Below are 11,723 nucleotides of genomic sequence, written 5' to 3' on the forward strand. Positions count from 1 at the left end.
CTCCTCCAGCACGTCCAAAGCGGAAGAGTACCAACACCTCCAAGTCCACCATCTCCTCCCAAAGCAAGAAAATTGCCTTACCAAAGGATCCTTCTAAGCAGACAGGAAGTAGCAGTGCAAGCGGGAAAAAAGTTCCCCCGCTCGGAGAACAGGACAAGCAATCGATCCCCCCGCTCAAGGTGTATTTCGATAAGAACTTACGTCTGGCTGATGTAGCGGGACAACGAGGTCTTACTGTTGCTCAATTGTTGGGCCTCGATGATATGCCCAAGGCTGATGAATTAGCATGGAAATATGTCAGCGGGCAGCCTCTGGTTAGACTTGAGCATATCCCACTCCTACTAACACAAATGCGAAAATTGCATGAGTGGTACGAGAAAATCACGAAGGGAGATCACAATTATCTAATGGTGGCGGTACGAGATGATCATTACTACTGTCAAGACTCCATAGCCATTGAGCTTGAAGAATTGTTTCAATTATTCAATCTAGACGCCCTCGACAAATTTGTCGTCAGTTCCAATTGTTTGTAACTGATTTATTTCTGTAATTAAGTATCTATCTCTCCAAGTTCATTGCATGTAGTTATCCTCACTATATTCTTTTGCATGTAGAAGAAACAAAGTCTATGATATTGGGTTCATTGACCCATATGTCATTAATTGGTCTACGCTACAAAGTTTTCCCGAGGACATAGCGGCCAACTTGCTAAAATTTTTAGTGAAACAAAATACCCATGGATCCATATTATTTTCTTACAACATCAAGTGAGTGTTACTATCTTGTGCACATATTCCATTTGCTTACTCGATGTTAAGTGTAATTGATGAGTTCACTACAAGAGAAACCACCCTACTGCAACGCAATTATGCGTATCTAAATGGCCATATGAGCGTTGCTAGCGACTTTACCAACGGATAAAAATGCGTTGCATTTTTGGGTGTTGCTAGGGTATAATGCAACAGATATGCATGCGTTGGTAACCAATGGGATAATCGTTGCAAAATAGCTACAGATTTCGGGCAACAGGTGTATACGTTGTTGGAGATATCGTGTAGAGCTTTAAAATTCTATTAAAAGTACTATTTTCTGGACCTATTGGTTTGATTGCTATGGTAGATTAGTTCTGAGCGAAGGAATATAGTCATACGTGACAAACCACATCACACAAACAGTAGAATATGAACGCATTCAGTGACAAAATTTCAATATTTATTATTGAAATCACCATCCATACATGAAAATTATTTGAAGAGTAGACAGTTTACAATGTTACATCAAAATATCATATTCTACCTAGTCCTATGTACATCCGTTCTAAATTTTGCCAACAAATTCATAGCTAATATCCGATATAGCAAGTCTTCTGATGTATGGAACCTGCACACACAAAACTTTCTGTTCAGCATCAAAGTGGTAGAAGACAGGGAAGGCGTGTAGTCAATTAACTTGCTTGAAGGTTTGCAGGTATACTAACATTTGGTTGCATGCCAAAGCTAATTCAGCGTGAAGACATGTTTGCAGTCCATCTCATTGTGGCTACCTCACAGATGGAAATAAAAAAGGAAATCTAGATAAGAATTAACCACAAAGCGATCTGGACGAATACATCAAACAGAAGATCAAAATACATTAATTAACTAGACCGTCCATGCAACAGCATATCAAATTCTTCATTAACTATATGGAATTGTCAATAAAATGTCACTTGAAACTCCAATGGTTGCCATGGTGCGATTCCAAAATTTCAAGAGAGACCTATATCATGGGAAGCCAAAAAATATGAATCTAAATCTTGTCATAACTCATAAGTGAGATGATACTTCTAGCTTTTAGCAAGTTGTGGTTGTACAAGTAACATGAGGGAAGAATTAAGCGTGAGAAGGAATTAACTACATGTTCTAGTTAGAGTGAACTATGTTTGGTGTTATAAGGCAGATTCTGTATGTGGCACGGACCAAAACTAGCAGCAGGTAAAAAAAAAATCAGTAATAGCATGGAGTAAATAATCTATACTGTAATGGTGCAAAACTATATCGGAAGTCAAAATTAATATAGGAACATAAACAACTGCTGCATGAATAATGAAAGCATACCTTCAGTAAAATATCATCAATTCCCTTGTGTTATATACAAGGTTAGCAGCAACCTCGAGAGCTTCTCAATTTGCTTTTATGTTATGTCAGATTCTCTTCTAAGGTAACATTCTGGGAGACCATACAAAAACGAAAATAAATTTTCTGCAATTGACCAAAGGCATGAAGATCTAGCCTAGGAAATGCGAAACGAAAAAATAGTGATATGTTTCAGATATAACAGAAAGGAGTACTAATGAACTGCCAAACAGATAAATGCAGATACCTCTGACTGATCTTCTCCAGGACACTTGGATCAGATACTTGAACACCCATTTGCATTTTATCTTTTGAAGGTCAAAATGAAGACAAGCAATTCTAGCAGGGGTCTCTTTAGTATGCCTTCCTTGAGTGGAACGGACTGAATATAAATCGCCAAAAGGGGATGAATTAATAAATGGAAGTCGTCATGTTGCTGCTTGTTACTGTTGATGGGCTGTGGGCGTGTCCACTTGAGCTTTCTTCTTGCGCCATATAGTGAAGCTTCCACACGCGCTGCTGCCCTTACTCTACGCCATCACACTTGCCAAGGATGCACAAAATTCCTACAAAAATTACGAACACGGGTAAAGCCATGGGGAAAAGGAGAGATGAATCTGCAAGGGCAAAAACATAAATTGCACATGGAGCTCGAACCCTGTCGTTCCATTGCACCGTCGCGCCCTCTGTGATGCGAATCGGCGCGTCGGCTCTTCGAGAAACCTCCACGTCAGGGAGTTGGCTCAAACACATCTTGGCTGCACGAGCGATTCATGGAGTTAGGGGATCTGATGGTAGGAGGCGAGTAGTTGGAGGCGTGATCGTCACCTGCATCATCAGCAGCCACTACTCGCCGGCGATGAAGGCCCTGCTCGTGGGTGAACGGCCGAGAGGCACCCTGGGGAAGGGGAGGGAGGGAGGCGGCTAGGTTTAATTTGGGGGAGGAAAGTGGGACTGCAGGTGCGAGCGTGGGTTCGTGGCCGGTGGTTAAGGAGAGGTAATCATGCTTATTTGGGCTGGGCTGCTCATAGGATTCCTCGCGGACTGTATAATGGACAACGGATTATACCCTGCAACGCACGCATGTGTATCTATGAAAAAAATTTGATACGGATATTTGCAGCGTTGCCAAGTATTTGTTGCTATAGAGGGGTTGTTGTTGTAGTGGTTATGCATGAATGCGTAGTTTCCACTACATTCTGCTAATCATTAGAGTTGATTCGGGAAAAGTTTATATCATGGACCCATTAGATAAAGATCCTGAGGAGTACAACAGCCTGATTTACATGCTCAACAGGTAATTTCAATCATTATCGCACTATATCGGCCTCTTTCGTTCATTTCCTGATACCAAGTAATTAATAATTTATTTATTCATTTTCTTTTGCCGGGCAGTTGTTGGAAAGTGTTCATAAAAAAGGTGACTGGTCAAAGATTTCATGGCTATGATTAGTAAAGAAAGTCATGATTTATCATGTCACATAGGCAGTTACATTACATAGACATGTTTACTTAGTATATATACTATACTAAACGTGAACAGGTTTGATTTTTCTCAGATTTTTGGATTTTTTTTGAGTTCACATCGTGGAGACACGTAGGTGTTTAATTGCACATTGTCTTTCGGTGTGCAGATGTTTTGGTGCGTGTGAGATTATTATGGGAGCCATGGATTCATTTAGTACTAACGCGTGTGTTGTTCCGTTGATATGCTTCTGAGTTCAGCTTCTTTTGATGTTCACGCTGTGTGGCTTTGGCATTGTTCCAGCCTCTGCGTTGTCCCAGTTGTTGTCGGCAGATTTCTTGCCTACACGTAGCACCACCACTTTGCATGTTATCTCCACAGGTGGCCTCTCTCGAGAACTCCAGATTTCCCCTCTCTCTCTTTATTCATCCTCACAACGCCCGAAGCAAATTCCTCCTCCCTCTCTCAGTCCATTGCCTCCCCAATTATCCCCGTGTTCCTGCTGCTATCGATGGAGGACCGGCTGGTGGGGTGGTTCCTCCTGCTGGTCGCCGTCGCCGTGGTGGGCGACTTGCCCGTGGGCGGATGCTCCCTGCTCCGTTTTCGCCGCCGGCCGGCGGTGCCTCTCCCCATTACACTCAAATCCTCGGCTGCCGCCGCCGTCGCCCCTTCAGCCGGCCTTGATGCGCCTATGCTCCAAGCTCGCCGAGCTGCTTCGGAGGTCCCGCCCCTTCGCCGCCACCGCCGCCGCCGCCTCCGCATCCGTAACCACCGCCGCCGCCGCCAACGGGATGGAGGAGCCCGCAGCGGGCACGCTGCGCACGCGCTTCTGCATCATCGGCAGCGGGCCGGCTGCGCACACGGCACCGAGCTCAAGCCCGTGCTCTTCGAGGGCTGGTTCGCCAACGACATCGCCGCGGGAGGCCAGCTCACCACCGCCACCGATGTCGAGAACTTCCCGGGCTTCCCCGACGGCATCATCGGCATCGACCTCATGGACCGCTACCACGCCCAGTCCGTGCGCTTCGGGACAAACTTCTTCTCCGAGACCATCACCTCCGTCGACTTCTCCGCCCACCCCTTCCGCGTCTCCTCCGACGACACCGTCGTCCACGCCGACTCCGTCGTCGTCGCCATGGGCGCCGTCGCGCGCCGCCTCCATTTAGCCGGCTCCGACGCGTTCTGGAACCGAGGGATCTCCGCCTGCGCCGTGGGCGACGGCGCCGCGCCCATCTTCCGGAACAAGCTCATCGCCGTCGTCGGCGGCGGGGACTCGGCCATGGAGGAGGCCAACTTTCTCACCAAGTACGGCTCGCGCGTCTACATCATCCACCGCCGCGACGCCTTCCACGCCTCCAAGATCATGCGGGCCCACGCTCTCTCCAACCCCAAAATCCAGGTCGTCTGGTACTCCGAGGTCGTCGAGGCCTACGGCGGCTCGGACAGTGGCCCCTTGGCGGGCGTCAAGGTGAAGAACCTGGTCAGCGGCGAGGTGTCCGACTTCCAGGTGGCAGGGCTCTTCTTCGCCATCGGGCATGAACCAGCGACCAAGTTTCTCGGTCCACAGCTCGAGCTCGACTCCGAGGGCTACGTGGCCACCAAGCCGGGCTCCACGCACACCAGTGTCAAGGGTGTCTTCACTGCCGGGGACGTTCAGGACAAGAAGTACCGCCAGGCCATTACTGTCGCTGGATCAGGTATGTACTAAGCTATATTGAACCCTTAGCTTCTGTTTTTGTTGATCAGGATCAGGCCTTTATTATGTCTAAGTTGCCTTGATGATACTACATTATAATTACGACTAGAAATCAGTGCCAATCATGGGTGTGCCATTTGGTTAAAATTTAGAATTAGGCTCTTTGCTGCATCATGTTTTTCCCCATTTGTACAGTGAGCTCCAGCAGTATACAATCATGATACTGAATTAGTTGGTGTTATATATTCTACAGAGCAAGACCAACAGAGACTAAAGATGGTTTTGTCGTAGGTTGACAGAGTGTTGATTTAGTAAATCGGTGTGCTCTTAATTTACATGATTAGGCCACCCAATGTGCATACGAATTGATGTTCAGACAATTCTTAGTATTCATCTCCTCCACAAGTCAAGACCCATCTAATAATGCCACTATTCACAAGCCTTGATGTGGTCACGATTCTCCAACATTGAAAAGAATAATGCACAAATGTCTCACCAGAGGCCCCTTTCTCAACTTCACTATGCAGATTTCAGTTTGAAAGAGAAGTACCTATTAATTAGTGTTTATTGTGGAATTTAATTTTCTTACTGTGGAATGGGATATTTGGATGACAGAGTACGCTTCCAAAAGATTTTTTTTGCTTCTTCACAAAATTTATAAGTTATAAATTGAGATGCCTGCAGTATTTTTTTTAACATGATAAATGAAGGGCATACGATGGAACCAAGAGTTTATGCATTTTCAGTGCTGATAACAGTATGATTGTTATGGACCTGCTGACATGGCTGCTGCCAACTGTCAGACGCGGAAGCTCATGGAAAAGCATCACGATGGTGTTAAAAGAGATATTGTTCTCCATGCCATACCACATGTTTTTCTGCTGAAGATGAAATGTGAGGAGGTTTGCTGCCACAGTACACATCTACATGGTTGTTCTTGAGCAAATATACCGTCTTTGTTGATAAATCTGAATATCTCCATGCGATAACTACAAGGCATGAATATGACAGTGCACTGTCGCATTTACAAGCCATAATAGTTCATCTAGCTGAGTGCTACATCTCACCCAAGTTCTTCAATGTGGCAGCCCAATTATTTATCGGCAGCTTTTTTTGGCTTGCCGAGCCTGATACCTACTTTGTATCTCTCTCGGATATATGTAGGTCTGTTGAAGAAAATATGCACATTTCGTGTGCATGTCAACCTAAAAGTACTAGAGCATTCCTGTTGTTCTTTGATCAGCACCAGATGTTCATGTCCCTACATGCCCTGTTATCTATCTATTTCTTTTAGAGAATGGATACATAAGAGAGACTTGCAACTCACATACCTACGGTTCAGTTCGGTTGTGTTGTCTCCGAGGCAGTGCATTTGAAAATAAAAGGTCTACCTATGAACATTTATATTTTAATCGATCTTCTTTGCCCATTGAAACTATGCTCGAATTATAGCTTAGCAGTATTAGTTATCTATGTGCTAGAAAAGCTTAAGTATTTTTTAATCCCATTGTCATTAGTCTATAATACCTTTTATGTCATTTCCATGTGCGTTGAAGGTATAATATTATGTAGCAGAATCATGGAGGAGTAGGTTGTTTATGACTGGTGTGACAATCTCCCAAGGAGCACTGGGTAGTAATGATATGGTGTTCGTGTACATAGACCATGTTTGTATGGATAATAAGTAAACTATATGTCAATATATGTCTTTCCTTAATCTAAAGTAATCTCATAATTCTGCAGAAAAGAAAATGGTGTTAATGTATTATGGTTCCTAAATTAATCTGTCTTTGGTCTGAAGGTTAAGAGGACAAGCCCAATGTAGTACTCTGCATGTCCAGCGAATGACATTGTGCTACCATGGTCCATATTTGGTGTTCCTGGCAGTGCGATCTATATTAGTCATTACACCAAAGCTCTGATTTTATGGTATGATCTTATATATTCATAATATTCTTTTCAGTGGCAATGCAAGAAGATTGGTGTTGACTGTAACTGCATTGGAAAAAAAAACTCATCCCCGTGTTGATGCTTATAAGTGCCCTAGGAGTTCATATATATCAGACGAGCTAAGGTAACCTTATTTTAAAAATTGATCTTTTCCATGAGGTTAACCAATTGATGATTGTGCTTTTATTTAAAGGTCCATGGTGCTTGGTTTGACATTATGTCTGTTATTATGGTAAAACATCTGCTGGAAGAGTTAGCTGCCATATTTGGATTGTACATCAATCAAGGTAGGTAGTTTGCTATTCCATCTCAACGCTAATTACGGCACAATCAATTTTAAAGAATAAAAATTAGTTAGAATCTTAACAGTAATAACTTATTCTCCTCACATCTACCACAATGATGTACTTCCTAATTTCAATGTTCTCTGATGGTACGTAATTTTCGGTTGCTCCACAAGTTAACTTTCAAAATTAATATATATTTGCTTATAGTAATGTTGCCGATAGAGGAGTAGGGTTGATGCAACAGTTACTATGATTTCAGTTTTTTCTTGGAAGTGAGCTTTTGTTTTGGTTGGAGTTTCTCTTTTATGTCATGGTTTTAAGCATAATGAGTCTCCTTTTACAATTCAGATATGTAGATGTTACAAAAATATGATCTGTCGATATGTCCCATCTTCCAAGGATGAATGTCCAGGGTGAGCACCACGGCAGCGCCATTCCCTGCTGGTAGGCCCAGAAACAGTAGCATGTCCTGCCGAGGACGAAGAGCATGTCAGTGCCTGATGGCGTGTATTTCACACGTTCGTTGGGGAACCCCAAGAGGAAGGTATGATGCGCACAGCAGCAAGTTTTCCCTCAGAAAGAAACCAAGGTTTATCGAACCAGGAGGAGCCAAGAAGCACGTTGAAGGTTGATGGCGGCGGGATGTAGTGCGGCGCAACACCAGAGATTCCGGCGCCAACGTGGAACCTGCACAACACAAACCAAGTACTTTGTCCCAACGAAACAGTGAGGTTGTCAATCTCACCGGCTTGCTGTAACAAAGGATTAACCGTATTGTGTGGAAGATGATTGTTTGCAGAAAACAGTAAAACAAGTATTGCAGTAGATTGTATTTCAGTATAAAAGAATGGACCGGGGTCCACAGTTCACTAGAGGTGTCTCTCCCATAAGATAAAGCATGTTGGGTGAACAAATTACAGTCGGGCAATTGACAAATAGAGAGGGCACCGCAATGCACATACATGACATGATAAATATAGTGAGATTTAATTGGGCATTACGACAAAGTACATAGACCGCCATCCAACTGCATCTATGCCTAAAAAGTCCACCTTCGAGTTATCATCCGAACCCCTTCCGGTATTAAGTTGCAAAGCAACAGACAATTGCATTAAGTATGGTGCGTAATGTAATCAACAACTACATCCTCGGACATAGCATCAATGTTTTATCCCTAGTGGCAACAGCACAACACAACCTTAGAACTTTCTGTCACTGTCCCAGGTATCAATGCAGGCATGAACCCACTATCGAGCATAAATACTCCCTCTTGGAGTTAAGAGTAAAAACTTGGCCAGAGCCTCTACTAATAACGGAGAGCATGCAAGATCATAAACAACACATATGTAATAACTTGATAATTACCATAGCATAGTATTCTCTATCCATCGGATCCCGACAAACACAACATATAGAATTACGGATAGATGATCTTGATCATGTTAGGCAGCTCACAAGATCCAACAATGAAGCACAATGAGGAGAAGACAACCATCTAGCTACTGCTATGGACCCATAGTCCAGGGGTGAACTACTCACTCATCACTCCGGAGGCGACCATGGCGGTGTAGAGTCCTCCGGGAGATGAATCCCCTCTCCGGCAGGGTGCCGGAGGCGATCTCCTGAATCCCCCGAGATGGGATTGGCGGCGGCTGCGTCTCAGTAAGGTTTTCCGTATCGTGGCTCTCGATGCTCGGGGGTTTCGTCACGGAGGCTATTTGTAGGCGAAAGGGTAGGTCAAGAGGCGGCGCGAGGGGCCCGGACGATAGGTCGGCGCGGCCAGGGCCGGGGCCGCGCCGCCCTGTAGTCCGGCCACCTCGTGGCCCCACTTCGTTGACTCTTCGGTCTTCCGGAAGCTTCGTGGAAAAATAGGGACCCGGGTCTTGATTTCGTCCGATTCCGAGAATATTTCCTTACTAGGATTTCTGAAACCAAAAACAGCAGAAAACAGCAACTGGCTCTTCGGCATCTTGTTAATAGGTTAGTTCCAGAAAATGCATAAATATGACATATAATGTGCATATATCATGTAGATATCATCAATAATGTGGCATGGAACATAAGAAATTATCGATACGTTGGAGACGTATCAGCATCCCCAAGCTTAGTTCTGCTCGTCCCGAGCAGGTAAAACGATAACAAAGATAATTTCTGAAGTGACATGCCATCATAATCTTGATCATACTATTTGTAAGCATATGTAATGAATGCAGCGATCAAAACAATGGTAATGACATGAGTAAACAACTGAATCATAAAGCAAAGACTTTTCATGAATAGTACTTCAAGACAAGCATCAATAAGTCTTGCATAAGAGTTAACTCATAAAGCAATAAATCAAAGTAAAGGTATTGAAGCAACACAAAGGAAGATGAAGTTTCAGCGGTTGCTTTCAACTTATAACATGTATATCTCATGGATAATTGTCAACATAGAGTAATATAACAAGTGCAATATGCAAGTATGTAGGAATCAATGCACAGTTCACACAAATGTTTGCTTCTTGAGGTGGAGAGAGATAGGTAAACTGACTCAACATAAAAGTAAAAGAATGGTCCTTCAAAGAGGAAAGCATCGATTGCTATATTTGTGCTAGAGCTTTTATTTTGAAAACATGAAACAATTTTGTCAACGGTAGTAATAAAGCATATGAGTTATGTAAATTATATCTTACAAGTTGCAAGCCTCATGCATAGTATACTAATAGTGCCCGCACCTTGTCCTAATTAGCTTGGACTACCGGGTCATCACAATGCACATGTTTTAACCAAGTGTCACAATGGGGTACCTCCATGCCGCCTGTACAAGGGTCTAAAGAGAAAGTTCGCATTGGATTTCTCGCTTTTGATCATTCTTCAACTTAGACACCCATACCGGGACAACATGAACAACAGATAATGGACTCCTCTTTAATGCATAAGCATGTAACAACAATTATTATTCTCACTGGGAGATTGAGGATATGTGTCCAAAACTGAAACTTCCACCATGATTCATGGCTTTAGTTAGCGGCCCAATGTTCTTCTCTAACAATATGCATGCTTAACCATAAGGTGGTAGATCTCCATTACTTCAGACAAGACGAACATGCATAGCAACTCACATGATATTCAACAAAGAATAGTTGATGGCGTCCCCAGAAGCATGGTTATCGCACAACAAGCAACTTAATAAGAGATAAAATGCATAAGTACATATTCAATACCACAATAATTTTTAAGGCTATTTTTGTCCCATGAGCTATATATTGCAAAGGCGAATGATGGAATTTTAAAGGTAGCACTCAAGCAATTTACTTTGGAATGGCGGAGAAATACCATGTAGTAGGTAGGTATGGTGGACACAAATGGCATAGTGGTTGGCTCAAGTATTTTGGATGCATGAGAAGTATTCCCTCTCGATACAAGGTTTAGGCTAGCAAGGTTATTTGAAACAAACACAAGGATGAACGGTGCAGCAAAACTCACATAAAAGACATATTATAAACATTATAAGACTCTACCCCGTCTTCCTTGTTGTTCAAAACTCAATACTAGATATTATCTAGACTCTAGAGAAACCAAATATGCAAACCAAATTAGCAAGCTCCAAGTATTTATTCATTAATGGGTGCAAAGTATATGATGCAAGAGCTTAAACATGAGCACAACAATTGCCAAGTATCACATTATCCAAGACATTTTAGCAATTACTACATGTAGCATTTTCCAATTCCAACCATCTAACAATTTAACGAAGAAGAAACTTCGCCATGAATATTATGAGTAAAGCCTAAGGACATATTTATCCATATGCAACAGCGGAGCGTGTCTCTCTCCCACAAAGTGAATGCTAGGATCCAACTTTATTCAAACAAAACAAAAACAAAAACAAACCGACGCTCCAAGCAAAATGCATAAGATGTGACGGAATAAAAATGTAGTTTCAGGGGAGGAACCTGATGATTTTGTCGATGAAGAAGGGGATGCCTTGGGCATCCCCAAGCTTAGACGCTTGAGTCTTCTTAGAATATGCAGGGGTGAACCACCGGGGCATCCCCAAGCTTAGAGCTTTCACTCCTCTTGATCATAGTATATCATACTCCTCTCTTGATCCTTGAAAACTTCCTTCACACCAAACTTCAAGCAAACTCATTAGAGAGTTAGTGCACAATAAAAATGTACATGTTCAGAGGTGACACAATCATTCTTTACACTTCTGGACATTGCATA

The 11,723-nt window shown here is 43.1% G+C and overlaps 2 long non-coding RNA genes and 1 pseudogene across 2 annotated transcripts; 1 reads left to right on the forward strand and 2 right to left on the reverse strand.

Moving 5' to 3' along the window:
* Nucleotides 1–1,238: 1,238 nt before the first annotated feature.
* Nucleotides 1,239–2,381, reverse strand: LOC124686198. The gene is made up of 3 exons (XR_006997749.1): nt 2,362–2,381; nt 2,097–2,207; nt 1,239–1,380 (listed from the first exon to the last, which is right to left on the reverse strand). It is a non-coding gene; the product is annotated as an uncharacterized LOC124686198 (long non-coding RNA).
* Nucleotides 2,382–2,637: 256 nt separating this feature from the next.
* On the reverse strand, nt 2,638–3,054 carry LOC124688607. Its single transcript, XR_006998579.1, has 3 exons — nt 2,943–3,054; nt 2,772–2,872; nt 2,638–2,680 (listed from the first exon to the last, which is right to left on the reverse strand). It is a non-coding gene; the product is annotated as an uncharacterized LOC124688607 (long non-coding RNA).
* A 1,208-nt stretch (nt 3,055–4,262) lies between these two features.
* LOC124689451 lies at nt 4,263–7,868 on the forward strand (annotated as a pseudogene).
* Nucleotides 7,869–11,723: the final 3,855 nt, after the last annotated feature.

The sequence above is a fragment of the Lolium rigidum genome, chromosome 2 (assembly GCF_022539505.1).
Source record: "Lolium rigidum isolate FL_2022 chromosome 2, APGP_CSIRO_Lrig_0.1, whole genome shotgun sequence".
Lineage (NCBI taxonomy): Eukaryota > Viridiplantae > Streptophyta > Magnoliopsida > Poales > Poaceae > Lolium > Lolium rigidum.